Here is an 18,301-nt window from a genome sequence, read left to right as displayed (position 1 = left end):
TTTGATTTGTTTTGATTTTGATTGAAGGGGAATTCGAGAAAGGCGGTGGGTGTAGGGATAAACCACTGAGTTGGAGGATGGGGTTTGGGATTTTGGGTGAGGGTTTCGCCAATTCTCGTTGTAGAGTGGGCTGTCGAAAACGAGATTTGGAGGAAGAGATGAAGGTATTGGTGTGGGTGTGAGGGTGGCTACCGAAAATGGGAAGGTTGAATTGGCTTTGAGTGTGATGATTGTTGCTTTGGATTTTGTGAGAAAGGTTTGTGATTTTTTTTTAGGTTTTCTTGAAAGAGCAATGAGACACATGTAAATGTTTTTCAAAATTTGTTCTAATTGTGTTTGAGGTTTTCGTAGGTTGTAGATGGTGATGATAATTATTATAGTAGTATGAATAATGAGATGATGAATGGGATGAATATGAATTAGGTGGAGATGGAGAGTATACCCATGATTAAAATACAAATATGGGGTTGTAATACGTGGATTCACTACTACATTTTTGGCCTACGGCCACGCTAAAATTTTCCACAGCTCAAAAACTGTGGCCACATATATGATTTGGCCATAGTTATCAAAGCGTAGAATTATGTTATAAAATATTGAATCCGGAGTATGAAATTGTGGCCTTTACTTCAATTGCCACGGTTATAGAACTGCGGATATTTTAAGCCGCAAAGAAAAACCGCGACCTTATAATTTTGACTAAAAACTGTGGCTCAAATCCAAAAATTTAGTGCCTGCCATATTTTCTCTCTTTTCTTTTCGTTTCCCTCTTTCTCTTGTTTTATATATTTTTTTTAAGATTAAAAAGAAAAAAAACTAAAACAAATAAACATAAAAGGGGATTAGAGTTAAGTGACCTTTGAGATTCTTCTCTTCTCCCTCTCACGATCATGAAGAAGCAACAGCGTCGGGGAAAGCCTTTCTCCTCTAACGGAACCGACATCACCACACAGCCACCGTGAACATACGAATTATCACCTCTCATCTCGACTCTCTTCTATCTCTGGTCTACACGCGTTCTCAATCTCTCTCTCTTCTCAAATCTCAGGTTCTCTCTCGGTTCTCTCCAATCAATCGAAATCACGCCTCAACAAGAACAGAACACGACGATTGTAGGCTTTACTGATCAGAGAAGCTTTGACGGCTTCTTCCACGGCGGCGAGACAGAAGAGAAAAAACGAAGGTCACCACTCAGGTACGTCTTTGACTTTTACGCTTCGTTTTCTCCATATCAAATTTCCTCCTCTTTTGCTGTTTGAATCGTCTTCTATGTTGAAGAAAAGGTCACACCATCATCAACAGGTACACTTTTTTTCTTCTTTTTTTGTTCCTTTTTTGTGCATTGTTGTTATGGTTTTTGGGGTTTGTTGATTTTGGGAAAGTGAAGAAAATTGCAGAGAACATGGGCTGAATTGTGTTGTTTGGGTTGCTCCTCCATACAGCTTTTTTGGGCAAGAGTGGTTATGCGTAAATGGCTTAATATTGGTAGCAATCAGTCTGATTATAGTGCTGATCCTGAAGATGAAGATGATGCTGATTATGAGGAAGATGATCTTGATAATGATTTACAAAATGAAGGTTAGTAATGACTCAGTTATCATTTTTTCCTTCATTTTGATGATTTGGGAAATTAGTTTAGTTTTTGAGTTTTGCTAATTTGATTAAATTTGGAAAGTTTTATTTCTAGCAAATTTTTCAAGTTGGTTCTTGAAATTGTAGTGTTGTATCAGTATCAACCTTAATCAATCAATACTCCAAAAATATCTATGGATTTATGAAATGTTAATCATGTTCATCCCTTTGTACAAATATGTTATCAAATACATCATGACATTATTTACTTAGTTTCAAATTCATACTGATGTCTTAAGTTTTTAGAGATTCTATGTAGGCTATCCACAGTTCAACCTTGAAAAAATAATAGGGGCAGTGACTAATATTTTGTGAGGCCATATTTAGGCATGGTTCAACCGTGTAAATTTTGGATTTAACCGTGTAAATTTTGGGTTCTGTGTGGTATCCCGCCTCGCACGCCTTCGAAGAGTGCCCTGTTGATATTATGAACTTAATGTCATTCTTATTACTAAAAATATCAATGGAGAGGCGAATTTGATAAGCTTTTGGACATTTCCGGGATCATTTTTTTAATATCGATAATGTGAGGGAGTAGATTGATACAATTTCAAGGACCAATTTGGCTTTTTACTCTTTTATTTTTTTCACTACAAGAATCTCAGGGGAATGAGACCATTTCCCCTGAACTAATTGTTCTATCAATAAGTTCGAACTTGAGTGATAGTTTAGAAAGTTTAGAATCAGGGTGTTTATGCATTTGTCGAATGATTTGAGAACTGAGATTGTTTATAGCTCTTTTGTCATTTGGAATTGGTTCTTGTAGTCTCATTTTGAGTTTGGTGTGTTATGCAGTATGGGGAAGACAGTTGCAGTTTATGGACGACACAGGTGTTGATGCTCCATCTGAATCAAAAGGTGATTTTTTCCATACATTAAGCTCTAATTTACTCTCTGATGTACGTGATTTTATACATTTAACTCGAGATGTAAAATTTGGCCTCTGCGTTAAATTAAATTGTAGGAGTATTTAATTGTAAACAAGTACCGACTCAAATAAAAGCAGAATATGACCTTAGCATGTTTGACTTACTTATGAGCAATTTTTATTGAATTACAGACTTTGTTCCAAAGTTAAGGAAACATAAGTCATCAACTTATAGATCTCAGTATATTAGCTCAAAGGAACTGAGGTGAGACACTACTCCGATGTTTATTTAGCAATTGCGAGCTGAAAATTATGGCAATTTTTTGAAAGTGTGAAGAACACAGTTTATATTGTAGTATAGTCAAAGCCTTTCATATCTTGATTATGGTGTTTACGTGACTCGTAGGGTATGTGCTGCAACATCGAATATTGGAGGAAGACTTCCACCTGATGACCTAGATATTGATGAGTGGCTCGGTGTCGATGAACCAGCTGACATCTATGTCCTCGGGTAAGTTCTTCACCGATTTTTGTTGAGCATAGTTATCAATGTGCATAATGATAAGATGATATGTGCTATGAAGCACTGACACACACATGACACACTTGTCGGTGTCGAACACCAGATATACCTTTAATGTGAAGTGTCGGTGCTACATATGTGTTACATCAAATACAGTTACTTATTCATCTGATCATTGATGAGCCGAACCATATTTTTTTCTCCACTTAAGATTGCACGGAAACTGGTTAGTCTAATGCCATTCTATAATAACTTCTATTTCATGCATATCTAGACTTTTTTAGATTTGTTTGATTGATTGAATACCTTACACTTGCAGCCTTCAAGAGATTGTACCCTTAAACCCCGACAATGTTTTTGGTGCTGAAGATACTCGCCCTGTTCCAAAATGGGTGAATAGTATTTGTGAAGCACTTAATAAAGTCGAACCTTCAGTAACAAAGACCAAATGCTTTAGTGACCCACCATCTCCATCAAAATTTCAGCCAACAGATGATGGCCCTGATAAAGAAGAAGAAATACTATTTGAAATTGATAGTGACATCGGTGAGGAAGTCCATCCTTTGGATGAAGCTCAAAATATTTCTGATGGTAATAATACAAACGAAATCATGAATACCAGTTTACTGGCTTCCGACAGTGCTGATAGTGCCAACTCCATTGTCTCAAATGTCTTCGATTATAAAAAACAGTATACTTTTCCAAAGAAGTTCGATTGGCCGCAATGTCCGTCAGAAAACTGGGATGCATCAATTACCCAAATGACCAAAAAACTAACCAGAATGCTTAGTGGATCTGAAAGGATTGGTTTGAGTTGGCCGGAGCCTCAGCTACATCTAGTATCTCAAAGAGTTTTGGAGAGACCAACTTCTTTTAAATCATTGAAATCCTTTAATTCGTTAAAATCATTCAAAACATATAATGCTTTCAAGTCAATTATGGATGAAATTCCAGGAATGGGTTTGCTTCCTGAAATTGACCTTGAAGCTTTAATAAAGCGGAAAAGAAGATCACCATATGTAAGGATTGTTAGCAATCAATGGTCGGAGTTTTCATCACCGTATGGGTTCGTCAGAGATTAGGGAAACATATTCACAATTTAAAGGTCTCAACCGTAGGTGTTGTCATTATGGGATATATTGGTAACAAAGTATTTTCCCTTTCTTCAAACTATTCCTTTTTCCCTATCTGTTTGGTCTAGTGTTCTATATCGTATTATTGAGCGAGCTTATAACATTTTTTTTCAATTTTCCAGGGATCAACATCTGTCCGCATGTCCATATATGAGACACTTTTCTGTTTTATATGCACGCACCTTATGTCAGGGGAAAAGGAAGGAGAAGAGCTAAAACGAAATTATGATTGTAACTCGGTGAACTGACTTTTATTTTTATAAGCAACAATGTTGCGGTGAGCATGAGTCGCCACCGACTTTTATTTTGTCCAATGTTAGGAAAGGTAAAAAGTACAGAAAAAGACCTTTTTGAAAGAAAACGGGCTCGGGGGGTAAGTTATGAAAAGGGAAGGTGCAAGCACCCTTTTCATCCATAGTTATCTACGGGCTCTTAATTTGCTTAGCTCATGTTTGTTTGTTTTGAGTTGAAAAGAGGCATAAGGACTTTAGCATGAATGCGTAGCCTTAGTTTTTCGAAAGAGTGTTGAAAAGATATTTTTGTTGAGCTAGGCAGATTAAGAGCACTACCCTAACTAATTGGTCCTTTTCTATACTTTTTACGGTTCCTAGGATTATCCATACTATGTAGATGTAGGAAATCCTTTATATTGGACGTGTGGGTCATCGAAGGGTCATCGAGGTCGTTTGAAGTCAACAAATAGAGGTACCTTTAGCAATATTTGGAGGGACAATCATCATTTCGTAGGCAACTATTCGAGGGACTAGATCATATCATCGTAGGCAACATCGTGGGTCATCGAGGGACTTATGATCTTTGCGATGATTTTTAATCGAGGGACTTTTGCTAATGGGTACCTCTACATTAGAGAGACACGACCTTTTAATCGAAGGCAACCAAGAGGGGCGTACCCTAAGGGTGAGTGCGTGCAAGTGTGTTGGATTCGATTATATTTTATCTTGTATCTTTTTAGCGAGCTAACGTTCAATTCGAGTTTTCCATACATAACCTAATTTAAGCATACATCTAACACAATATATATAATAAAAGTACGGAAATTAAAAGTGCGGGAAAGTAAAGAGATTCTCTTTAGATATTTACATTTGGACCTATATACATTCTAATATCTAAATAAAAAAACACTAAAATAAAGCAAACATGCGCCATACACGAGATTTTGAGGTGAGAGAAGAAAATCGAGAGATAGTAAGAAATAATTGATGGTTAAAAATTAAAATAAACTATTTGATTAAATCCTAAATTTTAAACTAATATTAAGTTATTTAATTAACTAAACTAAATTTATTAAATTAATTAAATTCTAAATAAAAAGTTATATTTAAAATTATTAATACCTAATTAATACTAGTTATTATTATTTTTATTTTTATTACATTTTTTTATGGTAACAAACTAATTAAGAACTTAATTAAATTATGTTTTGAAAGAAAATAAAATTAAAGTTAAAATTAAAATTATATAAAACAAAAAGAAAGAAGAAGAAAAAAAAAGAAAGATTGATTGATTAATTTATCCTACCCTTTTTTGTGGTTTTTAGTAATTAGTTAAAATCATTAGAAATCAATTAAATAAAAGAAAGCATGAAAAAAAATAAGAGAAAAATCAAACACAAGAAATGGCAAAACCAGGGATTGAACCCAGGTTTATGATGTTACGGATCCATGCCTCCAGCCAGTTGTGCCAATCGTTCAAGTCGTTCAAGGATTCGCTGGAAAACAATAAAAAGAAAAACAAATGCATGATAACTGGGTCAGTCAAATGTGGGCCCTATCACCCACGCGCAAGCCAATGAACAACAGAGAGAGGAACAATATTTGTTGACCAGCGAGTGGTATTGCGACACGCCAGCGGTCAAAGATCAACGCTCCACATCATCATCTTCTTCATTTTTCCTGCGGATTTGGCTATGAATTCAGCTGCGGACTTTGTTGCGATAAAACCTTCGAATGCTAAAACCTGTAAAAAGCGACATGAACAAAAACGAAGATAACCCAGATATGCTAAACAAGGCCTCGCGAATCGATTGGCGTCATTCTTTTGGCCAAAAAACGATTGCATCTAGGGAAACGAAAGGAGTGAATTCGTTTGCCCTAAACATGGCGTTTCTCACTCTATGCGTTAAAGCTTTATGGCTATGGTTCAAATCTCTTCCATACCGCATACTAAACTCGAATATGTAATTAGTTTCAATTAAAACACAGTATAACGTATAATATAACAAAGTCATGTGCATGAATAAATATGATCATGGAGCAACGTGTTTAGAACATCATGGGGCATAGTTAGTGACTCAGTCTTACTCTGTACTACCTGTGGAATAGGTTAGGATCAATGAACTAGTGTGATTCTGACTGCAAAGATGAAAACGAAATCTTCTTCTTTAGTGAGTTTTTTGAACTTCAATGGATGTTAGGAGGCTAGGGTTTCGTGTGGTGGACTAAGCATAAGTCAAGTATATATATGGGACAGATTAGGGTTGAGGTTTTTTGGAGGAAAAAGATTGGATTCAATGCAAAAGATCTTGATTTGAAAAATATATAAAAACCTTCTATTTCAAGCTCCATTCTATTTTACACAACTTTTTTCACGTTTTCTGGCCCTTGGATGATGAAAGGATCTTATTTATATGAAAAGAATATTCCATGGTATTTTATAGGATTTAATTTGATTTTATTTTGATTTTATTTGATTTATATTGAATTTAAATGAATAAATTCAAAAATAAATAAATAAAATCATAAAATAAATATCCAAATGACATATGGGCCTTTAATAAGTTTGGATTTTCGTGGGTGATTAAAAAAATGGCCCATTACTCAAAACTTTGAATTTGGCCACTTAGGTTTTCACACTTTTCTTGAAAATCGACCAACTTGTACCAATCATATTTCCCTCATTTTTTATCATATGAAGGTGTTCTTGTACATTTTAGAAAGCTTAAAGAGTCTTCTAAAAGATCCTTTTGGTTTCACCTTCATTGAGTTTACCATGTTCATTTACCATCCTTTGAGAAAAAATGTCTTTTTATTGACTTTCAAAAGGACCTATAATGTATTAGCTTGTATCTTTCAACTGGTGCATTTCTTGACTTTGGGCCCAACATCAAAGTTGTAGATAATGAAATTTCCTTGAGAATATGCTTTGGTTGGGCAATTTTCGATGATCCATGCGAGAGTTATGATCAGTCAAAGTTCAATTGACTTTCACCTAAAACCCTAATTTAGTAACTTCCTCTTTTGATGATTTCTGAACTCTCCTTGATGAATCATGATCAACCCTTGATCAAATGATGAATAATACTTCAAGAGGTTGATGCTGATAAAAAATCAGGAATTTTGGTTGTGATTTGACCATAGTTGACTTTTAGGTTTGAACTAGACGACTGTTGATCATCTGTGCTGTTGCATGAGCAATCTTGTGATTCAAAGCTTTGAATTTTGGTATGAGGATACCCTGGGTCCTATGGGACACCATGAAGTCCATTTGAAGCCTTAGAAGTTCAGTTTCCTTGAAAAGAATCACAACCCTAATTTTTGGGCCATGTCACTTTGGAGACACTTTTATCTGGTGAAAACCTTAGATACTTGAGTATGGGGAGACCAATTGTCTTGAACTATAATGGGAAAATTTTGGGGTATGACAATGATGTTCATTAAATACTGCGTAGAACACATTTTCATTCACCTTCTATTGTTGGACTTCCAAAAGGAATCCTCGATCACGAGTCAGTGCAAGCTTCAATAACCTTACCAAATTGACTTGTATTTGTGTCTTTAAATGGTTTTTTTTACAATTTCTTAATTATAATTCATTTGCAGAAGAATAATCTGGTTGGGTGATTTGAATTATCGTCTCAACTTATCAGATGCGGAAACAAAAGCTCTTATCAAGAAAAAACAGTGGTCAAAATTGGCTGAAAAGGATCAGGTAATACAGAAATTATCTCAGTCATTTACTTTGGTTGCCTTATGCTTATCAACATTCTTCTCTTAAATAAGAAAAAGTTTTTGTGTTTACAATATTATGTATTCCACTCATGAATATAGATTTGTTTGTTCAGTTCATTGTCAAATGGATGCAAATTATATTGATCTGAACCATCTCAGTCATTTACTTTTGTTTGCCTTGTATGCATGCTATCCTTTTGCTTATTAATATTTTTTCTCTTAGATAAGAAAAGGTTTTTGCATTTACAATCTTATGTATTCCACTCATGTATGCGTATCTGTTTGTTCAGTTCATTGTCAAATGAATGCAAAATATTTACACAAGTTTTGCACAAAATCATGCGTTGTTTGCGGCTTCAATCGGTGTTGCATTCACTATATAACTTTCATGACAAAAACATATTGTTTTTTATTTTTCTTCCCCTGTAAAACATATTTAATAATTCATTACGTGTATTATTCATTTATATTTATATATAGATCGTGCGAGAGAACTTGCTGATATAATTGGTGGAGATACTTTAGCCCTCAATGATTTAGATAGTTACCATCCAGAGGATGGCATGATTCTTGCAAACACAACGTCTATTGGAATGCAACCAAAAGTTGATGAAACACCTATTTCTAAGGTATGCTCCTCCTTATATAGTTTTACTATCAATCAAGCAGGGGGCTATTACTATTAGTGGAATTTTTTAGTTTGACACTTAAATGACCATCAGATCTTCTTTCATTTTTCTAATGCTTATTGGACTTCTATACTAATGAAGTATAATTATTTGCTTTGAAAATGCATTTTTCATTTGATGATTTCACTAAAATTTTGTAATATTACAATATGTGTATGAGATTAATTCGCATGTACTGATGGTGTAAAACTCTTCTACACATGCATCTAATTAAATCACATCATGATGCCACTTTGTTATGCTGGTTTTTAAAATATTGACAGGATGAAATGCGATTGGATGCACATGTAAAAACGTTTTACACTATTTGTGCTTACAAATTAAGTTATATGTTTGTTCCTGTTTCTTTAACATAAATTTGGTTGGGAATCAATATTGTTTATAATATCTTAATGACTTCTAAGCTATGTCTGCGGCTATGGAATTTTGGTTTGAAATATTGAGTCTCTCTATGAGCAAATGTTTGGGTACTTGACTTCACTTTTTAATGTCTAATTACAAGTTGTTTCTCTGATACATATCTCCTGCCATGGTAATGTATTTATCTCGTCATGGTAACGTATTTATCTCGTCATGCTTGTGTCGTTGTCGTGTTATGCTTGTGCTGCTGCGTTTTGTTTATCTTATGCCATTGCTGTGTTGTTTCTTGAAAAATAATTAGTTAGTATGAGAAATATCTTTTGTGATACAACTTTAAAATTTGACATGCTAGTATCTTGGAAGCTAACTAGGCTAGTGTTATGCCCATGTAAAGGTTTATTGACAAATAAACACCCGCGCACACGTTCGCATGTCTACACACTATCGATTTTTGTTTTTGTAGAACATACAGGCAGGATGAATGGTGGTTGATGAAGCTGCTGGACACATGATGTCCTTTCTTTTTTTGAGTTACCAAAATAGTTCAATAATAATGATAGTTTTTTATTTAGTTGTTAGTGAAGTTATAATTTTGAAATTATTGGTGTCAAGGGCGTGGTAATGTATCAGTTAGTTCTGGAGCTTGGGAGATGGCTTCAATATTGGATACTGCTCTGCTCCAAGCATTGCTTCTTACTGGACAATCTTCAGCAGCTTTAGAATTTTTTTAGAGGTGTTAATTACTGTGATATGAAAATATGTGAAGAAATACTTCAAACAACCCAAGCTTAGTTGCATAAAAAGCTTTTATTTTATATTCTATTACTGTAATTCTTTGTTTATTTTATATTTTTGGGACGATAAATAATGTCTTTTTGAAGTATAATCTAAATAACTAGTGTGTAAGTTTGCTTATATAGTGACAAAATTTGATTTTACAATGTAAAGTTATATTTATTTGCATACACATCACTAAAAGTGGGTTGGACAATAATATTTTAATATATATAATGACATCTTTGTGTAATGACACGGAAATAAACCGTGGCAAGATTAATGGTTTAGAATGTACAAAATATAACAACGGTTTTAAATCTGTGGTCATAACCAAACCGTAGCTATATCTTGAACCAAAACTGTATGTTAAACGTTAAATTGAAACCGTGGCTTTACCATATAGCCACAGTTTTGCAGTCATGGCAAATACAAACCGCGGCCTTAATCAAGCTACATAAACTGTGGCCTAAAGAAGCCACGGTTGTCAAAAAGGCGTGGTCTATACCAAAAAACCGTGGACTTTACTTTAGGCCACGGCCGCATACTCCACAGTTGGATTTCCGTGGCCTCAGCGTTATGCCACGGTTATTTTGCATATAGCCTCGGTTTCTTGGGCGTGGCAGGAGACCTTTTTTCCTGTAGTGATTTGTGGAATAAGATAAGAAAAATTCCCATGGAAAAGATGGAAATGAGGGATTGATATGGGATGTAAGAGAGGGGTTTGTGGGATAGGTTAGAGAAATATTCCATGAATGATATGAAGGTGTATGATAAGAGTAATCCATAGGAGGATTTAAGTACATGGATAAAAGCACCAATTGATAGGAAGTTTCCTGTCAAACTATGAAATTAGGGTTTTCTACACTAAAGGGGAAGAACACTAAAAATTAAGAGAATTTAAATAAAAGATAAAATAAACTTTGATTTCATTTGATTGATTTTGACATCTCTCAATGAGTACATATATAGTAGTAGTGGATAGTAACTAAAAGCCCAATAACTAAGTAAAGCCCAAACTGTCCTAAGAATATTCTAGAAAATATCATAATATAAAATAACTCTCAATACATCAAAATACTAATAAAACTCATTTAACTAATAATACATTATTCTATTAATCTCTCTATCATTCATTTTTGGTGATTATGTGGTGTCTCTCTCATTTGTTTGGGTGATTCTTTGATCTTTAGGTGAATGTTTGACCCGATGTGAATGAATGTTTCCCCCTCAATAATGACCCAACATAAAATACTCTATAAATTTCCATCATTTTAAAAGTTCTTCATTTTTGTATTCAAACAAAAAAAGTTGTACAAATAATTCTAAATTTCTTTAAAACATTACATTATCTCATTAAAATATTTCATCCAAACAAATTTTAAAGATTTACAAAGACTAATTCATATTAGTTAATTCCACTGTAATAGTACAATATCATTCTTAGCATACATTACAACAACCTAAAATAAACAACACTTATACATTGGAGTTAGAGAGAGAATGTATGTCTTCTCTCTAGAATCGTGGTAGTCCAAGTTCTCCTTATGGCGTGGCAAACGGTAGGTAGAAGTAACTTTAAGCACCTGGTGTCTGCGTGGGATGTGTTTCCGGCAGGAACCAGATTGACAGACGTTAAAAGAGCAGCTTTAACTTCAATCTTTTTTTCCGAGTTCCCCGATAAAATTCGTGCTTCGGACATCTTTGAGCTCTTTGGTTGTGTGGGTGATATAGTAGAGGTTGTCATTTCACCGAGAAGGAACAAGTTCGGGAAGAAGTTTGGTTTCGCAAGATTTGCTGAGGTTGAAGATGGGAGAGTTTTAGCTGTAAAGCTAGACAATATTATGGTGGACGGAAGGAAGATCCATGCAAACGTGCCCCGGTTCGCTAGAAACGGTTCAGCCAAAGGCGGGCAAGGAGGTGCCTACCCATATAACGTTCCACGGAAGCACTCTGGCGTTGATCCTGTTAGGGCTTCTAGGTTTGTTAGCAAGGGAGGTGGAAGCTCTTTCGCCGATGTTGTTAAAGGTGATAATCCTCCCTGTCATCTACGGTATAATGCTTCTTCCGACGACTTAGCAAGATTCAAGAAAGCGTTTGTAGGAGTGTTAGTGGATTCAGGTATGTCTTATAACATCCAGACTAGTTTTGAGGTGGAAGGTTATTTCTCTATTAAGGTGACACCCGTGGGGGCAAATCTTTGTCTTTTAGAAGATTTTGAGGAGGGAGCTATTCGAGATCTTATAGAGGAGGGGAGGACCTGGTGGTCTCAATGGTTTTCTTAAATTAGAGAATGGAGGGAGGAAGATGTTGATACGGAGAGAGCAACCTGGCTTAGGGTTTATGGAATCCCTTGTCATGCTTGGAACTTCGACTTCTTCGAGATGATAGCAAAGATGGTAGGCAAGTATGTGTGTTGTGACGATAACACTTTAAAGGGGGATCACATGGATATCGCTAGGATTCTAGTTAGAACCACGTGTGCCAAAGTTCTTAATGAGTCATTTAGCGTTTGTATTAATGGAGGTATTTTCAGGATCAAACTTACTGAAGACACTCATGGCCCATTGTCGCGGGCGAAAAATCGTTTTGTTCCTCTTTTTGTGGGATGAGACACCTGATGCCTTCTTTGGGCTCGAGTGCTCATAAAAAATGATTTTTCTTTGTACCGACCAAACTTTTTATTATTTCCAAAGGAGGAAAAGGAAAAAAGCTGCAATAACCTAAAAGTGGGGGGAGAGATCTTGGGTAAGAGGGTTGGTTATACGAAGGGAAGGTATTAGCACCCAACGTATCTATAGTACTCTATAGGTTTCTTTGCTTTGTTTTTCATTCCATGTTATTGAGAGGTTCTTGTGAAATAGGTGGGACCTAAGGTGTTTGTTTGATTATGCTCGCAAAGATCATCGCGATCCTCTGCATACATATCCCTTAGAGGGAATCAGAGCATCTGTAGCTCGGGGTCTACGGGTGCTAAGGTTTGAATGTTTTTTTTTGTTTTGTTTTGCTCGCCAAGGATCGACCTTGTGCCTACGTATTCTCAAAGGGATGTTGAGAAAGTCAGAGCAATCGTAGTTCCCACTTATGCTAGTGGAAGCAAAGGATAAGAGACAAATGTCGTCTAAATGCTAGATGTATCTAATCTATATCATCACATACATCTGTTTGATTTTTGTTTGTTTAACCAGCCTTGTGGCAAAAACTTTCAATGAAGTCAGCCTTGTGACAAAAAGTTTTGATTAATCAGCCAGCCTCGTGGCAAAAGTTTCAATGAAGTCAGCCTTGTGACAAAAACTTTGATTAATCATCCAGTACGGTGGTAAAACAGTTTGATTGATTAGCCAGCCTTGTGGCAAAAAAGTTTGATTGATTAGCCAGCCTTGTGGCAAAAAAGTTTGATTGATTAGCCAGCCTTGTGGCAAAAAAGTTTGATTGATTAATTGTTTGTGATGATATATAAGAGATACTCCTAGCATAGAGATGAAAAATGTCTAATCTCCTAGGGTATTTGGTTTTGGATATTGGGGGATGCTTATAAGAAGCCCGTGGGTCCTTGTACGAAGCCCAAGAGGAGGCTATCCGAGGGTCCTTGCATTGTAAGCCCAAGAGGAGGCTATGGGATGGACAATCCAGGGTCCTTGCATTGTAAGCCCAAGAGGAGGCTATGGGAGGGTCACTCGTTTGTACAAAGCCCAAGGGGAGGCATGGTATAGTTGGTTTGAGCTCTTAGAGCGATTTCACCGGGAAACCATACTCTATGTCCTAACCTAAACTAGGGAGGTTCTTTGCACGAAGCCCAATAGGAGGCTATGGGGAACCTAGTGTTGTACTAAGTTGAACAAGCACACATATCACACATATGAACAAGTACGAACAAATATGCACAAGTACATGAACAAATATGAACAGTTATATGAACATATATGAACAAGTATGAACAAGCACATATATATATGACAAGGTGTGTGTATATAATGGAGTTTATGAAGGAAATATACCTGTAAGCATGCTCCATTTGTATACATAGGGGCTCGGGACTCATACTCGGGGAGAGGTCCACTTGAGTTTATTCAAAGCTATCTAAACAGGTATTTACAAAGGGCTTGGGACTTATACCTACATGGAGGCCCGTGGTTTTTTTGGGAAGATTTAAAGAAACCTTCATTTTTGGTTTGTTATTCAAAGTTAAAAAACAAAATGATCGAGGTATGTAAAAAAGTGTATGTACAAAAAGGTGTATGTACAAAAAGGCGTACAATGAAATACCTAATTTCATGTACTGGAATGGGTATGTACAAAAGGGGCTTGGGACTTATACCTACATGGAGGCCCATGTTTTATTTACAAAACATGGTTGATCGTTTTATTTACAGACGCGAGGTTTGTTGTTTTGAAAACAGTTTGAAAAGTATTGTTTTGAAAGAGTTTTCTGTACAAAGAAAAACTGTATAAAAGAAAAAAGAGTGGGTCTTATACTCTCTAATATTCGAGAGGCCCCTGTTTTATTTTCATAAAACAGGGTGGATGGTTTTGAAAAAAAGATGTGAGATTTATTGTTTTAAAAACTGTTTGGAAGTAATTTGGAAAAAAGTTTTCTGTTTAAAAAACTGTACAAAGAAAAAGAAAAGGGACTTATACTCTCTAATATTCGAGAGGCCCCACATCGTTTTGAAAATCAATTGATCAATTAAAAAGATTTAATCAAATAGCTTCAAAAAGAAATGGTTTATCGTTTTTGAAAAGAATCGCGATTGCTCGTTTTAAAATGGTTTGAATTTTGAAAGGAGTCAAATTAATCAAGATAATCAAAAAGGTTATCCTCAATTAATACTTAGATGATTAGGGTTTGCTCCAAAAATATTTACAAGTGATTAAGTTTGAAAAATCAAGTGAAAAACAATATTTAAAAGTATTAAAAACATTTAAAACATGTCATTTTAAACTCAATTAAAAATATATTAAATGAATCTTTTTTTGTGATTTTTTTTTAATATTATCAAAATATGTATATTAAATAAAGAGTGTAAAAAAAAATGAAGTGAAAATAATGAATTTTGATTGGTTAAATTAATTGGTGAAGTGTGTTAAAAAATGAAAGAAAATAGGTTGCAAAAAAAATGTTTTGGTCCCTAAGGGTGTTGAACCCGTGACCTCTCTCTCATCAGCCAAAACATGGACCAACTGAGCTGCGCGCGCAGCTTGTTAATGATACACGCTCATTTAAATATATTTAAAAACAAGTATTTGAAATTCCTGAACAGAAAATGGCGCCAAGAACACATCCTCAATTTGATTTTGAAATTTCTGAAAATTGAACCAAATTGATCAAGTGAAGGGTCTATCTCACTCGTTTTTTCACAAGGATCATGATGGTGGTCTTTAATTTCATTTATTTTCACTCTAAGATCATTAATTTTCTGATGAACACGAAGAACCCTAATTCCCTAATTCAATCTGAAATCGTGTGTGTGCATGATAAGTTGCAATTGATTGAGGGTTAATGATCCATACATATGCAGAAACAAGATGGCATGGCAGTTTTTCATTTATGATGCATGTATGATAGAGTTTGAAGTTCAAGAGAGCTTACCTTAAAAATGTCAAAACTGGAAATCGAATTCTGCAAATGAGGGATTCCAGATGTTGTTTCTTGATCTGAACACCTTCAGTGGACCTTATGGAACATGTTTGAAGTCTTGGAATGAACTGAAAACCTCTTGATCAGTTTGTGGCACCCGATCTGCAGAGCTATGGTGTGAGGATCGAATTTGATGATTTTGGTGTTTCAGATCATGGATGATGATTGGGATAGTTCATACATGGTACATGGATGGTGTTTGGATGATTAGTTTGGACAGATATGGTCTTGAATGGATTTTGGCATGATAAGGCTTAGATTATGCATATTTGAGAAGTGAGGTAGTGATTTTGAGTTTGAGATGTTTTTGGAGTGTGTGAGTGGATCAAACACATCCCATATGATGTTTGTGGTTTGTGGGAAGCATCACTTTGGCCATAACTTCAAGGGTTTGGAGGTTGAGTTTTGTACCTCTTAGAAACTTAAGAAACTTGCATTCTAAGAAAGAAAGAGAAAGCCTATAATTTATGAGACTTTGGTGTGTTTTTGAATGGAGTTTGGACCTCTATTTATAGGCCAAAGAGTCTGAACTCAGAGCTTTGCAACTTGATCAAAGTTTGATGATTTGGCTTAAGAGATAAAAAGGAATCTTTTACATTTAATGCAAAATGGTTAAAGTGACCAAACCATGGTTAAAACTCAAACTTCTTATCCTCTTCCATTCTGATCTCAAATCAGAGAAAATATCTTCAATTATTGCCTCTTTGCATCATTGCTTGGATTATAGGTCATGTAGTCTTGAAACTTAGTGAAAAATGGTGAAAATTCAAGTGAAAATGATCACTAAATGCATAATTCAAAACCATAGCTACACTCCATATTTTTTCATGCTCTTGGACATTTTGGAAAGCTCATGTTGCATACTTCAAAACCCTAGTTGAAAGTTTCTTCAAGACCTTTAAGGAAATGAGTGAAAAAGATCCATGAACTTTGAGAAAAATGAAGTTTTAAGTGAAGTTTTCAAAAAGTACCAACTTTGAAGCTCCATATCTCTTAAATGGTTGATCTTATGGAAAAAAATTATATGTGTCAAAGTTGTTTATTGGATCAAAATCTACAACTTTCATGTTGGAAGTTTTTTTCAGTTTGTAGGTGAAATTTTGAGTTATTCCCTTCCAAAGTTTGGAAAAAACCATGAAAAACACTTAGAAATTTTTCTAAGTATGGAAAGTCAAACTTTTGACTTTTTGATTCTTGATTGATTTTCTTGATTTTTCTTGATCAAATGACTTCATATATCATATATTGATGATTTAAAACTTCAAAAGTCATGGTTGACCAAAATTCCCCAAAAGTCAATGGTGATTCTGTACAGTTGACTTTTTCAGACGAATCGCGTTTCTGGAGTTTTCAAATGAAACAGGCTATCCTCACCAAATGAGTGGTATGAATGGATCATATTGAAGCATTAGAGGATATTGAGCCATGGTTTGAGTTGTAGCATCATTTCCTGATTAAAAAGTCAGTTGTTCAGTGAATTAGGTCAAAAACCCTAATTGTCGACCAGATGAAATTGATGACTGTAGGTCTTGAATTGAGATGCAATTTCCATGGGATATTGTCATAGGGATTATTTGAGGATGATTGAAACCTTTGATTGACTTCCTGGGGATTTTTAGGGTTTCCCAAATGTGATCCCTGATTTCAGTCCCTGATAGTTCAAAACCCTAATCTGATGATTTGAAATTTCACTGTTGATCAATCCTTGTGTAGGAGATGTTATGAGCCAATGGATTAGGTCAAAATGATGCACTTGGGGTCTTGAGGTCATGTCCCAAGCCATTAGGTCAAATTCTGAGCAAAAGTCAGGAGTGTGCTGCCTTCAGTCAAAACCCTAATTCAGTCGATTCAAAGCTGTTGAGTTTGTTGAAGTGAATCTCTGAGGACCAAATGTTGATTGTTGATAAAGATGGTTCATTTGAGATGAAGGGATAACAAAACCCTAATTGATTGTTACTTGTACTGATGAGTGATTTCCTGATCAAATCCTGCTGAGTCACAAGTAACAAACACAGGCTATGCAATTTGTTAGAGATGCAAATGATGCATATGCAATGATATGAGGTGGTATCTTAGGTCAAAAATTGGGGTATGACAGATGCCCCTATTTAAGTTTCTTCAACCTGAGACATGAAGATTGAAAATCTTCGTTTTGATAGGGTGGAAGAGACTTAAATATCAGAAGACGCGAATTTTGGACCTAAGATACCAAAATTGCGAATGATGCAAGGATATCTTTACCGAGGGAATATCAAGAACTGACTCCGCTGGGGAAAAGAGATCGGGAAGGATGCCTCAATCCGTTTTAGGAAGAGAATCCGTTTTTTTCTTTTCGGGAAAGCAAGTGTATGCTTCACCGGGGAATGATAGCTTTGTAAGAAAAGCTTTCCTATTTGACATTATCGACTATCAACATGAGGATAGACTTGTTTAATAACGCGAAGGTAAAAGGTATGAAACTGTATTACCGACTATCAGCATGGTGATAGACTTGACAAGGTAAAAGAGTTTCAAAGGTTCGGTTAATATTACCGACTATCAGCATGGTGATAGACATGTTAATAATATAACCAGAACAAAAGGATTACCGACTACCAGCCTCGTGATAGTGGTTTTGAAGACATGATCAATTATCAGCCGAGTGATAAAATGATCCTAGAGACTTTGCTAGGGAAATTACTGGTTATTCAGCCTTGTGAACAGTAATAAGGCCCTG

General features: G+C 35.3%; 1 pseudogene; it reads left to right on the top strand.

Moving 5' to 3' along the window:
* Positions 1-890: 890 nt before the first annotated feature.
* Positions 891-4,305, top strand: LOC131629520 (type IV inositol polyphosphate 5-phosphatase 3-like; annotated as a pseudogene).
* The last annotated feature ends 13,996 nt before the right edge of the window (positions 4,306-18,301 follow it).

This window comes from Vicia villosa, unplaced genomic scaffold, assembly GCF_029867415.1.
Source record: "Vicia villosa cultivar HV-30 ecotype Madison, WI unplaced genomic scaffold, Vvil1.0 ctg.000577F_1_1, whole genome shotgun sequence".
In the NCBI taxonomy this organism is placed as follows: Eukaryota; Viridiplantae; Streptophyta; class Magnoliopsida; order Fabales; family Fabaceae; genus Vicia; species Vicia villosa.
Note: the sequence above shows the minus strand (reverse complement) of the source record. Positions and strands in the feature narration are given on the sequence as shown.